The 21,151-nt window shown below is 36.6% G+C and overlaps 1 protein-coding gene across 6 annotated transcripts in view; it reads left to right on the forward strand.

The window, feature by feature from the left end:
* The window catches only part of KDM4C (lysine demethylase 4C), a 287,286-nt gene that overhangs the window by 85,471 nt on the left and 180,664 nt on the right, over nt 1-21,151 (forward strand). The window lies entirely within an intron of this gene.

Below are 21,151 nucleotides of genomic sequence, written 5' to 3' on the forward strand. Positions count from 1 at the left end.
AGATTAAAACAAACAAACAAACAAACAAAAAACACACAAAAAAAACCAGCAACACTATTTTCCCCTCACCTGCTTGGATATAGAAGCTGTGTTTTGAGGTATGTGTTTTCTTAGATATGGGCAATTTTTTGTCCCTAGTGATACTCCCCTTCTTCCCTGTAAAGCTGAGGGAGATAAGCAATCTTAAAGAAAATGGTTATTTTCTTCTCATATAATGAACAGGCTTGCTTCCTTGTGTGATTGCTTTGTATTTCCTTGCAAATAAGAGTTTTTCATGTAAGTACTTCTTTAGTACTTTAGTACTTTACTGAAAGAATATGCAAGGTGAGAGAGACAGTATAACATTTGTAGAAACTTCCATTGTCCTAATGATTCTGCTTAAAATCTATACCTTAAGGAAGGTATGGATTTCTGCTATGAAATGGTAGAAATCTTTGTACAATGCTGAGGAGGAAGAGGAAATTTGGGAAAAGATGCATATACAAAGCAGGGTGAGGGAAGCATCATTTCCCACTGATTCCAGAGTGCAGAGGGGTTGTTTGGGCCTAAAATACACATTGCCTTATGGCACCTTGGTGTAGCAGATTCTCAGCCAAAAAAGACTGTATTTTCTATGTGGTCTGCTTTTGGATATCTATTACGTTCTGCTGTCCTTCTGCTGGTCTCAGATTTGACCTGTAGATTGTAATTTGGTGTACCGATGTTTGACATGTGCTTGATAGAAATGAAAGGCTGATCCAGAGCTCTGTATCTGCATTTCGCAGATCCCCAGAAAGGGGCATTGTGGTGCTTAATGAGAGGAATACAACAATCCATTATCAGTTTCGTGTCAGTCTGCAGTACCGAGGTGCTGTGATATTAATGAGGATGTATAATCCAGAATGCCTATTAAAATTAAATGAAATCTTATGCCCCATATGAGGACAAGGATGAACTCCTGTGCAAAGTCGATTTAAATAGATTTTGCATGCGATATTCCCAAAGCTCTGGAGGCAATACTTTTATTTTATTGTGAGATTTCTTGTTTTTGTCCCTACCGGGATTTGTGTCTGCTATCCAGATATCACTGGTCTGCCAATTGTCAGATGTATTTTTTTTTCTCTCTTGGATTTATTTTTTTTTTTAAAATACATGTTATATACGGTTATTTTCCTGTATTCTCCTAAAACTAAACTGTTCAATCTAATTCAAACTTATTTGTCTGTTACTGAAATTATAAATAATGGAAATGACTGGATAAAACTGAATAACGTCTTATATTTTTTCCATGTTTGTAACTGTGTGATACTATTTAAAATATTTTTTTTTGTTTGAACTTTGACATAATTTAAGCTTTTCCTTACTATTAATTTGGTATTTTGGATTTAAGCTTAAAAAGGATTAGGTTGTACCATGTTTGACATATTTTCTTGTTTTAATGATGTCCATGTTTCACGACAGCTGATAAAGAATTAATTTCCAATTCAAATTCTCTTCTCTGCCTGAATCTATTAGAGCATGTTAAGGAAACGTTATTTGGTGCATGTTCTCTGAGGCTATAGTCAGATGTCTTTTCTTTTTTCTTTAGTTTTGCTGTCTTAATGGAAGTAATCTCAGCACTGCTGGGTTCCTTGGCATTTTTGAATCAAATCATTGCTCTTACAGAGCAAGCAGGTACTTGGTAGAAAATGGACAGTCTTTTATTCCATTATGCTAAAATGTAGGAGAGGTGAGGCCTAGTAGTGACTATGTTAGAAGCAGGCTAAAATTGTTCAGATTTTTTTCAAAAATGAAGCTTTACATTCCTTAAAACCTGCTTACTTTAAGACCTGATAAGTCTTCATTGTTCATTCAATATTATTTTTAAAGGATTATTGCAGCGAGTGAAAATAAACTTGTCTGTTAAAGATAAGCAGTGGGTTAAGTCATTGCAAGATTTTTTTTTTTATAATATCAATTAAAAGGACATATCCTACTATCTTTTTTTTTTGTTGAATGATGGTTTAAATAGTACTTCACTATGGAGCAAATGGAGATAGTTGGGAATGTAAGATCTTCCACATTATGCCATGCTTCAAGTAGAACTGAATACCAAGCAGTAGTAAACTGTTTTTCCCCATACTCCAAATCAAAATATTGATGACCTTTGAGAAATCATTTTGGGAATGTGGTTATTAGTACAGTGCATCTCTGAGTTGCAGAAGAGTGATGTTGATGATTTGCCCTTCATCTTTGAATATCACTTGAAGTAATGGTTTGCGTCAACAACTTTTTGTGTTGTGAAAGGCGCTGTGTTTTCCTTTATTTACACAACTGCATGTAGCTATAAAACGGGTAAGACCATGGGTTTTATAAGGGGAAAGTAATGAACTTGATTATTTTATTTTTCATTTAGCAACCTAAATCTCATATTCCTGAGCTTAAAATAACTAACAGGATTAGCATGGGAAATATATGCAGCAAAAGTATAGTAGTTTTATGCACAAAGTGCACTGCAGTTTTCAACATTGTAAAATGAAATGAAATAACGAGTATAAAGATAAAGAGGAACATTTCTGAAATACTGATTTAGGGAGTATGATGAAAGAATAAAGATTAGTTCTTGAGATTTATAATGGAACAGATTTTCTGAAAACTAGCTAGTAAATGAAAATAAGTTGGACTTTTTAAAAATTTATTTAAATTTAAAGCCTTGTATAATGCACTCCAGAGTTTATAAAACTATCATGTAATTTCAAAACTGCAGTATGAAAAAAATGAGATGACTGTTAATTTTACTTTGATACTTATAATTAGTATAATAGAATGCTAAATGTGAATAGGTTTGGAAATTGGTATTCTAGTCAGCATATTTTATTGATTGAAAATGGGTACTTGCTGAGCTGTGCTAGCTGGTAATTCGTGTAGTAACAGGTGTGAAAAAAATCCCTAAATTATATGTAGGTAATAAGTAAATGTTACAAAATGCATAATTTCAAAATAAAAATGAACCCTGCCTTCTTGTAGTTGGATTAAAAATGTATTTTATAAACATGTTTATTTTTGCCTATTTTGAAGCAAAATCTTCTTAGAAGTGGTGTGAAATGGAGATGTCAATTGATGGACATTTCTGAATAGCAAACTACTTTAAAAATGAAACTAGAGGTTAGCTAGATGAACCAGGTTCTTGATCTTTTTCCAAGTGAAACATTAGAAGCTGCTGCTGTTTATTTCCAAAGTTTGTCTGACTTCTAAGATCGCATGTTTATTCTTTCTTCTCATCTTGTGTTTTTTTTTTTTTTTTTTTTTTTTGTGTGTGAGTGGGGGAGGTGGAGGTCGGGGTTAATATTTCTGGCAATGAAAATATCCAGATATTTTGGGTACGTGTTATGTGAATTTTAATGTAAAATAATATACGCATATATGTGCAAAGTGGGTATATTTGACTTGGTGCTGTGTGCCAGTATACTGTTTTTTCTTCTTGTTGTTTAGGTAGTGCTTTTTTGGAACGTCTTTGTAATATAACAAAATTATGCTAGAGTTCAGTCAGTTCAGTATTATTTGTGTCTTGAGCTAATTTATGTTTTACTTCAGAAATTGTGTGAAATAGACTAGCCATGGTTAAATACTCTACTTGGCACTGATTTTAAGAGAGTGTTTTTTGTTAACTACATACCATGAATGAAAGTAGAATCCTGTATTATATTTTACTCATCCCCCAAATACTCTGCTTTGAGGTGCAGGTTACAATCACAGTATATACATTTCATTTTTAGCCTGTGCAGAATAGAAAGGAAGAGATGGTGTGATGACACGTCCTTTGCTTTAAGTTGTAGTGGCTCTTATGTTGGTTGCATGATGTTGGAAATAAGACTCCTCTCATCATTTTCTTACGGACTGTGAGCCTGTGACAGCTTTATTGTGGGTTTTGCTAGGGATCTCTTAAGCCTGTAATTATTGGCTGCTGTGGTTCAAGGAAGGTGTCTGTCTGGGACTGTGACCTGGTGAAGATCAATCAGTATGGAGGAAGGAGATGGTTATTTCCATGGTACCGTTGAGTAACCGTATTTAGCAGTAGGTGACAGAGAGGTATTCAGTACAGAATTTGGGGGCGTGTATCCATGTAGCAGTAGGATAGGGTTTTTCAACTAAGCTGAGAGTCACATGAATACATAATTTGTCTTCTAGACTGGCCACCCAGTTTGACAACCTGTATGTGAACTTGTTTTGGGGCTGACAGCACAGAGTGGAAGGATGATGTTCAAATTGTTGTCTGCTGCTGTAAGCAGAGCCCTCTTTGTTGCAGAAACTTGCTGTGGCATTCTCTTCTTTGCAACTTTGCTTTGGCAGCAGTGATTAAAAACAAACAAACAAATAAACAAAAACACCACCACCACCAAACAAACAAACCCATATAAATAGAAGAATAAAAATACAGAACAAGAATTTAAAAACTTTAGAAGCAAAAGGTAGGATAATTGAGATAGTGAAGGAAATGTGGGAAATACAGTGAAAACAGGGAAGGTGAGTAGAGAAGCTGTTCGTAAGGAGTCCACTCTTTAAAAGGGCATACTTCTGTGAGCAAAGAGGAGGCTGTGACTTTTATTACTTTTTTTTTTTTTTTTTTGACATAACTGTTTATAAGTATGGGTAACTTCAATTTTAATAAATGCTTAATAAAATTGCATGGTCTGTTTAACTAGCAGCGGTGTGGTCACTGGAATGATGCATGCTTACCTTTGTCCATTCTGCTCTCTGTGCTGCATGAGCTTGTTGACTGTCATTACACAGTCACGTTTGACAGCCTCGCTGTTTTGTTTTCCTCATGATTGCTCTTTGATTGTAAGGAAAACATTATGTCTCAGGGAATATCGGAAAGCACTTTTATTTTATTATAGCACTGTTCTTTTCACTGCTCATTCTTAGTTTTGCCTGTCAGTTGAGAGTCTGCTTTCAGCTTGTCACTAATCAGTAAGAAACTGATTATATTTGAATTTTACTAAAATAGCTATTTTCATAGCTGCTAAAGGTTAATTTGTATTTTAGATGCAAGTAATTATTTTGAACTGCTTTGTTTATATTTCTTACAGAGAAAAATCAGTTTACTAAACTTAGGTAAACGTCCAGTGAAGACCGGAGCGTTTTCTTTAACATAACTTAAAAACAATGAGAAATTATCTACTGCCTTTAAAAATTAGTGTTAAGCAATAGAAAATGTGTAATAACCGAAAATACTCAGTGAACCCTGTTTACTTTATGAGGGCTCAGTGTTGTAATCCTAAGTATCATGTGTACTGATAGCATATGTTGGCTATGTTTACTCTAGGCTTATTGGAATAAAAAGTTTCTGTGGAGAGAAATTCATTACTGAATCATGAAACAGACAGTAAACTTCAGGCCCACGTGTGTTTGTCTGAATTTGCACGGAGTGGTTGTGATTGAAAGCTGTCATTTCCAGACAGAGAACTGTATGCTGGTAGAAGGAGGGGACAAGAGTGCTGATTTGTTAATAGACATTTTTGGTAATAAAAATGTTAATTTGAGGAATTTTGGTATGGAAACCAAGAAAGGAGATGTGAAAAAGTACTGGAAAGCAAACAAATTAAAAAATGATACTAAGGAGAAGAAAGAAGTGGAAAGTAAAGATCCCTTTCATACATTAAATGTCTTAGACACCACTTGGATGTAATATACCTGTATTTTCCATTTGTTAAGATGGATTTATCCAACATATAAATAATAAGATGGATTTGTCCAACATATAAATAATAATGGGAGGCATCTAAATAATGGTAATAAATTGAATGTAAAGCACATCTTTAGTGGATATGCATCTATGCATCTTTTTTTTTTTTTTTTTTTCTGGAAAGGATAGCATTAGCTTTGTCAGACCAAAAATAAGGTTTAGTACATGTGAAAAAATATACTTTTTATATTGAAGGAAAATTAAAGTCTCAACCATATTTGGACAAACAGATTAGATGCAGTCTACTAATATGGGTTCACTTGGAATAATAGATTTATTGGATTCATTTTTGTTTCATCAAATTGCTATTATAATTGGGAAAGATGACTGTGAAGCGTTTCACTGATATACAGAAGGCATTTAGTATTAAAAGTTTTTCGGATTTCACTTTTACCATGGTTATACTGAAATCCATATCCTGTGTTTGGCTTCCTAGGTTCTGGAAGAGATATATTTTTTTTTATTTTTATTTTTTACTTTCAAGTGTAAGCAGGAGTGTTATCTGTCTTACAGCTTCCTGCGTAACAATGTTCAGGTATGGAGAAAATAGCAGTGTCTGACTACTTACGTATTCTTGTTTTTGTCATTTGTTTTATAGATATGTGCAATCAGAAAAAGCAGACTGCCAGGCATAATGTGTCTTCTTTAACAGTGTTAAATATAATATATTGCATAAAGGGAAAAGAAACCTAAAATCAAGGATCTTTTGATGTTTATAATTGTTTACAATATTTTGCTTTCTGTTGCAATAAATTTCTGATAGTATTGAACATAGGACTTGTATTGTTTTTATGGCAATAATTTCTATAAAAATATATTAGGAGTAAATTCACTATGCATTTTTAAGGAAGTCTTTTCATTATCATCAGAATGCTAAAGAAAGGTGCTTGAAGGCATGTAGGATGGGAGAAATCATCCTGGTTGTGATTGTTAGAAATTTCTTGGTGGTATTTTTAACAGTATCTGTGTGTCTTTCTTAGATGCCTTAGGGAAGCCAGTGTTTACTTCTTATAAAGCTCTGATATGGTAATCCACAGTCATCCTTCAAATAGCTACTGGCTTTTGCTGTGCAAAGAAAATGCAGTCGCTTGTATTATGGTGAAAGATATTTATTGATGGGGTGGTGAGGTCGTCTTCTGGCCAATGACAGTGGAGACCTTTTGTAAATTAAACTCGTATATACTTCGAGGAATTCCAATACATACCAGTCTACATATTTAGGTTTGCAAGTAATTTTAAAAACCTGTCTTCAGGAAAATTTATGCTTCAGATTTTGTGTTCAGGTTGAAATCACTGCACTCCTGAATTTTAACACATCCAGGTTGCTAAAAATATTTAATCATGAGGAAAGTTTTTATTTGGAAACAGAGATACCAAATCTCTCCTTTAAAGTTATATCGAGACTGAAAATGCATTAATTAGTTAAGCTTTACTACTTCCATACTTGTAATGGATGTGCCTGAATTATTATCCTGAGTTCTCTGCAGAAACAGGAGGATATCTAGGGAGCAGTTTCAACTATTTAAGTACAAAAACTTTTAATTCAATCACTCAAATGAGATAAGTAAATTCTGTAAGTTTGAATTTTGGGATTGGATGTTTGAAAAACAAAACCAAAAAAGCACCCCAAACCACAATAAACAAAATACAAAGTTGCGAGGAGAGTTCTCTGTGGTGACTGGATTACATGACTGACAGTGTTTAGAACATTTTTGTGTAGTAAAATTTCTAACCCTTCTCCTGTGTAATATTCTGGTAAAATAAGTCTTTGCATATTTTTTTAATCAATATAAGAGTTATTGGCTACCTTTGATAGTCCTGCAATTAAAAACCGTGAGTTGAAGTTGCATTTAAGATTGTGTAGCCTCCTGGAGCCTGAACTTTCGAGACTTATGAGATTTTTGGAGAGAGCTCACTTTTTCTGTCAAGGATTACTCAGGGATAGTGCAATGCATACTTTACTGCTCAAGCTGTTTTTCCAGGAGCCAGGAACAGATACGGTGTGTCACCCGTTTTGTACCATGCCAGAGAAATGCAGCCAAGTGAATTGTCCTGTGTATTTTTGTTTGTTGTTTTTGTTTGTTTAAAATTCTTTAGTTGGCTTCGTCTGTTTGGTGATAAATACTGTTTGTGAGCATAAAAGGACAACTGAGCAGCTTCAGTGCTGAGAATTTAGTGATGTTACAGCTTTGGAGATTTTCTGGGAGTGGACATCAAGTCTTTCATAGCTGCTGTCATGGTATTCCATCCAAAAACATTTTATCCAGGTAGAATTAGAAGCTCCCAGGAAATATCAAAATTCATATATAAGAGCTATGAAATTGAACTGTGGAAATCTGTCATGCCCTGATGGTGTCACATAGGCTGTGCATGTACTAATCAATAGCCAATGATCTTGGTGAGCTTGATCTTTATCGTTCGTATATAATGATATGTACGCACATCTGTTAGAGGAATTAAAGTTAGAAATGTAGCTAAGTTATTTTTACAACACACTAAAATTAAGATGACTTGAAATCTGTCAATAGGGTAAAATAATAATCTTTATATTTCAGTGTTGAGAACTTTATGGTGTGAATGCAGTAACTCCTCCTTTTCAGCCAGCTGTAACTACACTTGTAATCAGCATGGTGATCACAGATACTTTACAAAAAATTTACTATTTACAGAAAAGTTCTTTCACTGCTTACACACTCAAAAGTCATGAGGATACTTAAAAATACTTCTTTTGGCACATGCACTGGAATTCAGCAGTCATTTGATGTTAGTCTTACACTTTTACTAAGGTGCTTTATTATGAGATTGGGAAATTATTTTTCATTTCTATTCCATTTGTTGCTATAGGTCAGACTTTTCGTGAAGAACCTACTGATAAAAGCAAATCAAAGCACCATCACACAGTGTTTCATAGACAATGCTTGTAAAATGTCAGCCTAGAATATTCAGGTAGTTCTTCTGTATTTTGGCTTGACTGCATGACTTCAACCAGATGCTCAGTATTTCTTTGTGCATTTCATCATTCTTGCACTGACCAAACAACTGTTTAAAAGAATAGCGATGTTACAAAATCAAGCACTGAGAAATCAGTCTGTCAAAAGGAAGGGGACAGTTTCTTTAACACTCCTATTATGTTAGTATGTGACAATGTAATCTTGAGTTTTACAAACAGATGTATATTTTTTCCACAGGATTTTATGCCATCAACTAGGTGCACTTGTTCAGTGTTCCTTTTTCAGAGTATATAATGTATAGTTATACTGTTCGTTATTTAAACCTGGACCCAATCCACCCCCCCCCAAAAAAAAAACCCCAAAACAAACAACAACAACAACAAAAATCAGAATCCTTCTGGATGTTTTTGTAGTACTTTCATTATTACATCTATAAATTCATAAACATTAATTTAACATCATATATACCTGTGAATTAGTTGGTACTATTATCTGCATTTTACAGCTGAGAAACTTAAGCTCAAAAGTTAAAAAGGATGAAATAGTTTGCTGATTTAAAGTATCTAATATGAGGTGCCAATAACATCCATTTTAAGTTTTAGCAGTTTCTTGCAGGGCTTTTAATCACAGTTTAGTTTACTTAAACTGCAGACATAGTAGCTCATCACTTTCACAGCTTCCTTTTAGGCAGCAAGTAATATTTCATTGCCTGCCACTCATGAAAAGTCTAATTTTGTGGTTAGCCTGCCGTCACACAGGAACTCTGACTGGGTAAAGAAGGAATCCATTTATTTCTGGTAGGTGTTCTCTTTCCTTAAAAACTTAGATTTTACATTGCCTTAGGGAGTTCTTTGCTTCGTTCTCTTTACATCTTCAAGCGCTTGCAAAGATGTGCAGTGCTGGCAATTACAAAATTCTTACTCTGTCCTCGATTGTATCTGTGCTATGCATTTAGTGAAAAGTATTCATTTAGAAATGTGTGCTCATATGATTAAAAATCATACTACAGTATATAGACATAATTGAATGGGTTAAAGGCATTCATGGGGATTTGATTCTAGTGTTTCCTATGTGAGAATGCTTGACTGCAACTGCTATTTTCTGAATTCTTAATTCTTGCATTAATATAAGACTCTAATGTACTTTAAAAAAAAAAAAAGGAAAGAAAAAAGCGAGAATTAAAAATCTTCCTGCGTATGATTTGCAGTGGCCTTGGAATTCTAAATCATCAGTACAGATCTCTTACATTTGAGGTAACAGTGATTGATAGATGTTGCAGGTTTCACTCTGAATGTTGATCAATAGCAGAAGGGATGAGACATAAACTCTGCCTTTGGTTTAAGTTGTTTTCGGGCAAAATAGAAATGTGGATCCTGAATATGTTGTTTTCTGAGGTCTGGAAGAGATGATATTCCGTGGATACAGACTACTCTTGTCATTGGCCTTGTCACTCTGTACTGTCATCCATCCTGCCTTACCCATGCATATCTCTTCCCTCATCCACATCTGTCTCCATTCTAATTCACAATTCCTTCTGTTCAGAGGTCTTTTCTTCCTATTTCCATCTTTGTTCTTTCTCCACTACATACTTTTTCACCTTCTCTCTGCCTTTATGCAAATCCCTTTTCCAGCTGATTCTCAGACCTTGTTTTTTCCTTTTTTTTTTTTTCCTTTTTTTTTTTTCTTTCTTTTTTAAACTCTTTCACGCATCTGCATGCTTTTCTGCCTGCTGCACTCTTTGTTCCTCTCCAGCTTTGTAATCTGTTCAGGTAGCCTCGCCTTCCTTGGCTGTGCTGTTGTTTCAGCCTGTGTCTGAAAGTCTACACCTGTGTAGTTTAATGTAAATCTTGAAGAGTAGTTTTGTGTAACATATGTACCATTGCCAACAGTTAGACCATGTGTGGTATGGTAGTAGCAGTTGTGAAGCACTAGAACATAGAGTATAGTTACACGAAAAATGTGATGAATATAAAAATACTGCCCCCCAAATGTCAGTAGAAGTAAGGAAAATGCAAAGCTTTTGCCAATAATGTTACCTATTAAGTCTTTTTAAAAATAATACAAATTCTCATTAGGATCCTTTTAATGGATTCCACCAGCAGGATGTAGCTTTATCATTTTACCTGAACTTTTTTTTTTTTTCAGCAGTTTCAAACAGGTTTTGTTATGATGGACTGTGATGGTCTGTTATGTTTTCCCTTCTGTAATTTTGCACAGTCCTGGCGAATCCTAAACTTTTACAATATTTATTTATTTATTTTTAATTATTTATGAATATTTTTATTAGGATAAGTCCTTTTCAGACAGAGTTAGGGTACCACGTCCTTTGGAGCGAGGTACAGCAATTTTGAGAGCTGTGTACCACATAGGAGTTCATTTGGAGCATACCCAGTGCACAACTTGCTTTGACTAATTATACATTTTTAAGATTTTTTCTCAACTCTAGTAGTTCGAGAAGTGAAAGGGTAAATTTGAAACTTGAGTCTTTTAGCTGATTTTTGCTTTGTCAACAAAAGACTTTCAGTGGTGCTTCAAGTGCAGAATAAAATTTCCGCTTTGTGTTGTGATACTCTTTGGTAAACATGGGTTAAAATATCTGATGTTATTCAGAATGGAAAACAGCAAAACTGTAACTTCGAAATCAACAGAATGTGCACAATGTCAAATGGCCTGTTCTTGGTATGTGCTCAGATGTTTCCAATGATGGCAGTGCTGTAATCAAAGTTGGTATTGCATAATAATTTTTCGTATTCTTTCCAATATTTTTTTTATATTATTTCCAATGATAGAAATGACCAGTGCAAGACTATATAGGAAGGAAAAGTACTTATTTATTTTTAAACAGAGTTGGTTTTATTCACATGCATCTCTTCATAGATTTCACTCACTCCTTTTTTTTTTTTTTTACACTCATCGTCTCATGTTGACATACTTTGCTGAAGTGTCCAAGCAGTCTGTCTAGGATTACTTGTTGAGATATGGCAGACAAGGGAACGCTGACTTTTGAGTTCTCATCACAGATACGGGGTTTTTCTTGACAGATGATGATTTTCTGTGATCTCAGCAGACTTTGTGCTCAGGGCTAGTTTAAATTCTGTGGTGCCCTTGTTGCTTCAGTGCTGTTGCGTGAACTATAGCATTGTCTGGAGGCAGTCAACACACCACGCAACACCTGCCTAGATTTTGCTTTATCAGGATTCTTACTTGAATTTACAGCTGCTCTATTTATTATGACTTGCCACACTTGTCTTGCTCTTTTAAAGCCTCATCTGCCATTTTGTCTGGTGCCTTTATGCATTCATATCATTTGTACTGCAGTGTAGTATTGTCTTTACTTAGCTCACTATGGTGTCCAGAATAGAGGATTATTGAATGTTAAATATGCAGATGACAGATTAATAAATACATATTGAAAGGAAGTGGTAAATAATGGTTTATAACATGAGACAAATACATATCTTAAAAATAATGGAACTTCAAAGATTTTTTAAACAAATGATATCTTTTAATAAAGTCACCTTTTGCTGCTCAGCAGGACTATAAAGATGATGTGAGGTTATGTGGGGAGGAAATTAGAAAGGCCAAAGCCCAACTAGAGCTTAACTTGGTGACTACAGTGAAAGACAATAAAAAATGTTTTTATGAGTACATAAACAAGAAAAGGAGGACTAAGGAGAATCACCAGCTTTTATTAGAGGCAGGGGGAGGGGAACACAGTGACAAGAGATCAGGAAAATGCCGAGGTACTTAATGCCTTCTTTGCCTCAGTGTTTATTAGCAAGGCTATTTCTTCTCAGGGTAACCAACCTACTGAGCTGAAAGACAGGCAGGGAGCAGAATGAAACCCGTGTAATCCAAAGGGAAACCTTCTACACCACTTGAACAGCAACACATCTATGGGGCAACCAAGAGTGTTGGAAGAGCTGGCAGAAGTGCTTACCAGGCCATTTTCAGTAATTTAGTAGCAGCCCTGGCCAAGCGGGAAGGATGCAGTTGACTGGAGGTTCATGAATGTGACATCCCTTGAGGAGGGTTGGGAAAGAGGATCTGAGGAATTACAGACCAGTCAGTCAGATGTTGGTACCAGGGAAGGTCATGGTGCAGATCATCTTGAGTGCCATCACATGGCATGTACAGGATGATCAGGCCCAGTCAGCATGGGTTTATGAAAGGCAGGTCCTGCTTCACGAACCTGATCTCCTTCGATGACAAGGTGACCCACTTAGTGGATGAGGGAAAGGCTGTGCATGTTGTTTACCTGGACTTTAGCAAAGCATTTGGTACTGTTCTCCACTGCCTTCTCCTGGAGAATCTGGTTGCTTATGGCTTGGATGTGCGTACTGTCTGCTGGGCAAAAACTGTCTGGTCCCCTGTCTTTTCCTTCTGAAAAGCTTTTAGCTCTCGACTAGTGTTCCAGTTGTATGATTAATCTCACCATGTTTCCATGATAGCAGTTAGGTCATAGTTTTCTAATTGCACTGTTTCCAACTCCTCCTGCCTGTTGCCCATGCTGTATGCATTGGTGTGGAAGCACTTCAGTAGAGCTATCTGCTCTATCACCTTTTTAGAGGAGCCCTCCCTAATTCACAGGTATTTTTCTTTTGGTTCCTAAAGTGTTTGTGTTCCCTGGTTCTTTTCTGTCACTCAGATGTACAACCCCTTCCTTTGCTGAATCTAGTTTAAAGCCCTGCTAATAACCTCCCCCTGCCTGCTGCTCAGAATGTTCTTGTCCCACCTGGTCAGGTGCAGCCGATGTGCTGTCAACATGCCCAGTCTCTCAAAGGGCATCCAAGATCATCGAACCCAAAACTCTGAGCATGGCACCAGCCATGCAGCCAAACACCATCTGTTGTGCCCTTCTTCTTTGGTCCCAGTCTCCAACTGGGAGGATGGAGGAGAAGACCACCTGCACTCCTGATCCCTTCAACATCTTTCTGAAGGACATAAAGTCCCTTTTGATATTTTGGAGTCTCCTTGTTGCAGCCTAATTTCACCCTACATGAAAGAACATAAATGGGTGGTAGATCTCTGGCCCCACCAGGCCTGGTAGCCTCTTCATGACATTGTAAATCATGTGTGGGCCCTCAGCAGACAGCAAACATCTCTAGAGAGAGAGTAGAGATGACAGAGATGCCGTCCAGACAGCAAGTAGGTGCTTCAGGGTATCTCAGTGAGGAGTCTCAAATTACTATCACTCTTCTGGTGGCACTGGTTCTAATATAGGAGGTTGGTTAATCCAGCTTTCTGTGGTTGCCCTTTCCTGGGTCTTGACCTTTGCCCACAGTCTCTTTTTTTCCATCACCAGAGCTGTTGTGGGGGGACACTTTGGGGACAAGAGGGAGACTACTCCCTCTGCTTCAAGCAGAGACAAGGGCCATGTCTTCCTTGTCTTGTGAGTCATTTAAGTGATACTAACGAGAGGATTAAGTGTACATTCAGTAAGTCCACAGATGACACCATGATGGGAGAGAGCGTTGATCTGCTTGAGGGTAAGAAGGCACTGCAGAGGGATCTGGATAGGTAGGCCACATCCAGTTGTATGGCATTCAACAAGGCTGAATGCCCAGTGCTCCACTTGGGTCATAACAACTCCATGCAGTGAGGTAGGCTTGGGAAAGGGTTGCTGGAAAGTTGCACAGCAGAAAAGAATTTGGGGTTGTTGGTCAGCAGACAGGTGAACATGACCAAGCAGTGTGCCCAGGTGGCCAAGAAGGCCAATGGCATCCTGGCTAGTATCAGAAACAGGGTGGCCAGCAGGTTTAGGGGATGAGTGTCCCTTTGTACTCAGCACTTGTGAGACTGAACCTTGAGTACTGTTTTCAGCTTTGGGCCCCTCACTGCAGGGATGTTGAGTTGCTGAAATTTGTGCAGAGAACAATGAAGATGTTGAAGAGACTATAAAATAAGACCTGTGACGTGGGACTGAGGGAACTGGGATCGATTGGTTTGGAGAAGGAAGAGGAGGCTGAGGGAAGACCTTGTTGCTCTGTCATGATTTTGGCAGGGATAGAATTAATTTTCTTTGTAGAGGCTCACACAATGCTGTGTTTAAGATTTTGATAAAAATAGTGGTGATAGCACACCAGTGCTTTAGTTGTTGCAGAGAGCAGTGCTTTCACAGAGCCAAAGACTTGTCAGCTTCTTGTGCTGCCCCTTCAGCAAGGAGGGTGGGGGTGCACAAGGAGCTTAGAGGGGGTGCAGCCAAGACAGGTGACCCAAACTGACAAAGAGAATATTGCATACTATACGACGTTACGCTCAGCAATAAATGTTGGGGTAAAGGAGGAGGAAGGGGGGGAACATTGGGAGTGACAGCATTTATCTTCTCAATAAACTGTTACATATGATGAGCCCAGATTTCCTGGGAGTGCCTGCCCATGGGAAGCAGAGAATTAAGTCTTTGTTTTGCCTTGCTTTGCTTGTGCATGTGGTTTTTGCTTTACTTAGTGAACCTGAATAAAGTTTATCAAGCAACTATATCTGTTAAAAGAGTGTATTGTGATTGAGAATGAACAGATGGTGATCAGCTAGCCAAAGTTTCATGAATTAAAACTGTATGGTTTAAAATATAAATACACGAGTCCATGTCCTATGGTAAACAACCACATATTTGAAAGTTAACAAAACAGAAAACAACTAGTAAGCAAATATATTAAATTCATTGTAGCTAAAATCAGACAAATAAGTAGTAAATGATTAGTATTTTAATTAGAGTTTTGTGGGAATAATAAATTGAGGCACATAGGAGCCCATGCAAATGGGCTCCAGAAGGTGCAGTAAACAGAAGTTCATAACGTCATAACATATTTTACAGGGTGTATGGCATTTTAAAACTAATATGAACTAAAAGTGAGTTTATAATCTTTTGTAGTGAAATGTTACAAAGAACTAATGAAATTTTCACTTGCTTGTAAGTATACATCTTAAAAGGAAGCATTTCTGAGCATTGTTTTCCTCCTGCTGCAAATTATTATAAGGTTATTAATTATATTCATAGTATAAACAATGTGCCATATCTGATTCTGAGAATCATGAAGAGATATCAGTACAGAAGCTGCTCTTGCAGCATCTTTGCTTAGTAAATCTGTTCCTTGGTGAATGTGGTAATAATGAAGATTACTAGGTCTTCGTATCTAACATTTTTTCAGTAAAGAATAATTAAAACAAAAGCTAAATAGTGTTTTATTTCCATGAGATTGTAGGGAGAAGATGCTTTTTGGTCATTCAACAGAGCACATTCGAAGTGTGCAGAAATAAACATGAACAGCCTGTGTGATTAAATGTTGCAGTGTTGTTCTTCTCCGTTAGTGGGTGTCAGATAAATACAGTTATGACTTAATGATACCGAAAAGTGGCATTAACTTTTCACCAGAATACTTGAAACCGGTTCAATAGCGTGATTTTTCTGCTTATGATTAAAATGCTATTTTTAAAATATACATCATACTTTCTGTTGTGTATTGCTTTGTTAATGGTATTTCTGCTTAAGACTCAACTCCATGTAAACTTTTGCCCTGTGAGCATTCACGAAGAACAAACAGAACTCTAAACTTCAGCAAAAGTTTTTATACATTGGGTAATTGTAGGAGTATGCATTTTAAAAAATGTTAAATTTTCCACCGTGCATTTTCTGCCTTATGTTTTTTCTGCCTTATGTTTCATCACTAGAGTTTTGATTTTACATATGTACTATATGAAATATCTAAATCTAAGGGATTCACAGTGTAACAAGAATATAATCAATAAAAGTAGCATATTGTATTCACAGTAAATACGAATTTTGTGATAAAAAACTATAGCAGATAAATAGATTCCAAGATTTAAAGTTGACCTAGTAAGTTGATGATATTAGCAAACAAAGCCTGCTGTAGTCTGAGATAAAGGCCATAAGTAATTTATTTTTTTTCTAGTCTTTTTCTTCTAGTATTTCATTATGGATTCCTTATACCTGTGCCACAATTAAATCCCAGTGTTGTTCTCCTATATAAGATCAACTCTTAATTACTCCACTGTGTGATAGTGCTCATTATAAGATATGAGAACTGACTGGATAAGAGAGGATTTCTTCAGTTAGTGGTTGGACTTATACCCACTGGAGACGAATTTATACTCTGTGGCTGTGTTTGCTTTTAGAAAATGAGACAGTCGTAATCATGATTGTAAACACAGTAGCTCAGCTGGGGTTTAGTTCTGAAAATCATTTCTAGGTCAGATGCTTAGTTCAGGCAGTCTTTAAATATGTTTCTAAATAGTGAGTTTTAAGAAGTTTACTTGTACATTTCCGACTGCTAAGAAAAGAACATGAGAATTTTAAATACGCTTTAGCGTTTAAATACTTTTTAATTTACTTTATAAAAACTCTTAAGAGACTTGGTGCTTTTTTATCTATTTGAATTATCATGTCAGTATGTTGCTGTTTTGATCACAGCTCACAACAAGGTCACCTTTCTACAGTTTGCACTTTCTACAGTTCTGTGCTTTCTGAAGAAATGTGGGTAAAATGTTTCAATGTTTTTCAACAGATGAATGACAAAAAGCAGAAGATGAGTAGAAGTTTGCTTTCAGGTTTGCATAGTAGACCTTGAATTCCATGTCGTATGTTTTTGTTTACAAGTCTCCAGTTATAGTTTACTTTCCTCTCAAGAGCTGGGCTGTTTAAATATATAGACTGCTTCAGAACAGAATTGGCCTGAAAAGAAAGAAATTGAGATTTCCTCAGAATTACTTCTACGTTATTGAGATACCAGCTGTCCATCTTTGAGACATGACCATTAGTTTATGCCAGACAATGCTGTCTTCTTTCCCCCTAAGACAGGAATGGTGAAAGCTCTCCCTTTTATCTCCTTTTTCCTATTAGAGATATTTAATTTTAATGTCATATGAAAGGTTAGAAGATGAATTTAAATCATGCATCCATACATCCGAACAGGAGAGTCTGGTTATGTTCTACAGAAATGCATTGGGAAGGCATCACCTCCCTTGGCCACTTGGAAAGCTGAAGAATAAATGTGCACTGTAGGTGCTTGGGTTTTTTGTCCTGTCAGTATTTTTCTATGCTACTCTTGAATTTGGTTATAGAAGTCCTTTCTAGCATTCCAGGTGATTTCAGAATCTTTCCTGGAGTTCCGAACCCCATGGGAAATAACGCTGGGAGTTCACACTTGGTTTTCTTCCCTTAAAACATGAAGGACATACTGACAGTGCAGAATCCATATTGTGATAAAACCTGGAAATTGTTCTTCTCTCAGTTTCTTTAAAGGAGGCATTACTGTGAATTTTTTCTTTCATGGTATTGGCATAATATGTGGGTGAAAGTTTCTTCTCAGGGTGTTTTTGTATTCAACACAACCAACTTTAGTTTTTCATTAATTTAATTTTTTTTCTCTTACGGATTTTATCACATTAACCTGAGATGGTTACATGCACAATGATGTGACCATCTGTATTTTCCTTTGTAGAAATTAAACATACATAAGTTAATCTTAAAGACTACGTTGTCTTTCTTTGAAGAATAAGAGTGTTTACATCTTTTGTAGTTTTGCACTATAAAAGCATCACAGTAATGGTGAGATCAGCACTGCAAAACAAAGCCTCCTCTATTTCTTTATTTATTTTTGTATTTTTGATTGCTTAGAACATCTAAGAATATACTTTAAACTCTGTTCGGTTGCTGTTTATTGCCAATCAATGTTTAACCTACAGAATGAGGCACCAACATTTTATAATGCTTAAAATCATAAGGATTAGTTGTAGTCCTGGTGTCATTTGTGGTGTATTTTGTATTGAATGTGAATTTGGTTTATTTGTTATTGTCAGACAATTTTTAAAGTGGCTGCCAGGCAATCTTAGTTTGCCTTAGCTTAAAGTTACCACTCTAAAATATAGCTGTAACCTTCTTGTAAAGATCTTGAAGTGTCCTTTTAACGATGTGATTTTAGTTACTAAAAGTAAGGTTTTTTGAGGGAAAAAAAAAAAAAAGATGAAAGCAAATATAGTTTCATGTTTAATATCCAAAGAGAAGTTCAGTTTAACATACTAATGATTAGTAACAGAAACATTACTATTAACATACACTGCAGTAAGTGAAGATTTTTTGTTTTTCTGCTGTATAAATAGGAAAGATACATATATATATCATGGTGCATTTATGTATCTTTTGTAAGGGCTGAATGTTAATTTTTGTGGAAGGCAAAGACGATCTCTTAGAATTGGATTCTGTTCATGGTTATGTGTTGTCTAAGTTAAGAGTTCTTATGGTGTTTTCATTTTTAATGACAGGAAAAGGCCTATCTCAAATAAAACAAATGGAACTGGTTTGGAATAGTTTTGTGATTCATACCTAGAGCTTCAGATTTTTGCTTCTGTTGTGCTAACATTACCACATCTGGAGTTCGGCCAGATCCCATAGAGCTGAATAATGCCAGGAGTAGCAGGTATTTCAGTGTTGGTGGTATACTTAAGTTGCCAAACTCTCTGAAGTCACTGATTTAACTTTTGAGATTGCAATACAACACGCAGCATGAGGAACAAGCAAGAGGATTTAGAAGCCTTGGCCCTGTTCCAGAGCTATGACTTCATTGGCATAAGTGAAGCCTAAAGGTGGTGTGCTATGATGGACTCACGCTTAGAAGAGATGGACAGGGCAGGGAAGGAGGGTTGTTGGCACTGTGTATGATGGAAGGGCTGGGCTTTATGGAGCTTGCAGTTGGTGATGATGAGGGTTGAGAGCCTCAGGGTAAGGATTAAGGGACAAGCAAATAAAGGGGATGTCACTGTGGGAGTCTACTACTGACCACTCAGTCGGGATGACGACACCAATGAATTGTTCTTGAAGGAACTAGGAGATGTCTCTTGAGCAACTACCCGTGTCCTTATGGGTGACTTCAACTTGTCTGAAGTGAACTGGGAATATCACACGGTCAACACAAGCAGGTCCAGGAAATTCCTAAAAAACCTTGACAATAACTTTGTGGTACAGGTACGAAGGGAGACAACTAGGAAAGGTGCCCTCCTAGATCTGTTGCTTGTGAGCAGTGATGGTCTTGTAGGTGAAGTGGTGACTGGTGGTTGTCTTGGTTATAGTGACCACGCAGTAGTTGATTTTAAAGTTTTTGGTGTTTGGAGGAAAACTGCCACCATAGCTTCAACCCTGGGTATGGAGAGAGCAGACATTTTTGTGACCAGAATCTCATTGCATTTTTCTAAGATCTGTGTAAGTCACAAAATTTTTGTATAGTTTTTCTAGGAATTTACTGTTTTGGATTTTTTTTTTTTTTTTAATAAACAAAGAAAAACAAACAAAAACATTGCCAGATATGTCAGTTACAGAGGTGTAGAGATAGTAGTATAGTACCATAAAAGAATGAGATAAAACTCAAGAGTTAATCACAGAAAGAAAATTGCAACCTTAACTGTATCCATTCCCATCTTAAGGAATGCAGGTTGCGGAAGATAGTCTTTAGCAAGTTACTGAAGAGCAGCCACGTAGACGGAATCAAAGTCAGGCCTGATTTAAGCCAGTGTACCAGGGAAATGAAGAAATACAGTTTTTGAAAAGGTTGAAATATAGTTTTGAAAAGGTACCATTTTTGAAGTACTGGAGAACAGCATTCAGCTCTTTTAGTAAATAGGATTAATTGGCATCTGTAAACTCTATGTCATTTAATAAAAGCTGTAACAACTTTCCTTTGTTAAGTACCTCAAGCTATGAATTTACTCTTCTCTTCGAAGTAGCAATTTTTGTGAAGAGACTGCATATCTATTATGAAATATATTAATAAACTCTTTTTCACTGAAGGAAAATTGGAGATTGTCAGCCTAATTTGATGACCTTCACCTCTCTGTTTTTCTTTGTTTTTACTTTTCAAGCAATATTGAATAGAGGCATGTCCTGGTTTCAGTTAGCACAGAATTAATTTTCTTCCTAGTAGCTGGTGGAATGCTGTGTTTTGGCTTAGAATGAGAAGAGTGCTGATAACACCCCGATGCTTTAATTGTTGCAGAGCAGTGCTTATACTAAGCCAAGGACATCTCAGCCTTTGCTCTGTCCTGCCAACGGGCAGGCTGGGGGGTGCAGTAAGAGCTGGGAGGGGACAGACCCAGGACAGGTGACCCAAACTAGCCAAAGGGGTATTCCATACCATCTGACGTCATGCTAAACAATATATAGGGGTGGCTAGCCGGGGGGAGGGGGCCGGACTGCTCGGGGTTAGGCTGGGCATCGGTCAGCGGGTGGTGAGCAATTGCATTGTGCATCACTTGTTTGTACATACTATTATTACTTTCGTATTATCACCATTGTATCATCATTATTATTATTGTTATTATTATTTTTGTTATTTTTTTTCTTGTCTTATTAAACTGTCTTTATCTCAACTCACGGGCTTCACTTTCCATTTCTCTCCCCCGTCCCAGAGAGGGAGGGGGGAGGGTGAGCGAACGGCTGCGTGGTGTTTAGCTGCCGGTCGGGTTAAACCACGACAAGGCAATATAAATG

Source organism: Aythya marila, assembly GCF_965140915.1.
Source record: "Aythya marila genome assembly, chromosome: Z".
In the NCBI taxonomy this organism is placed as follows: Eukaryota; Metazoa; Chordata; class Aves; order Anseriformes; family Anatidae; genus Aythya; species Aythya marila.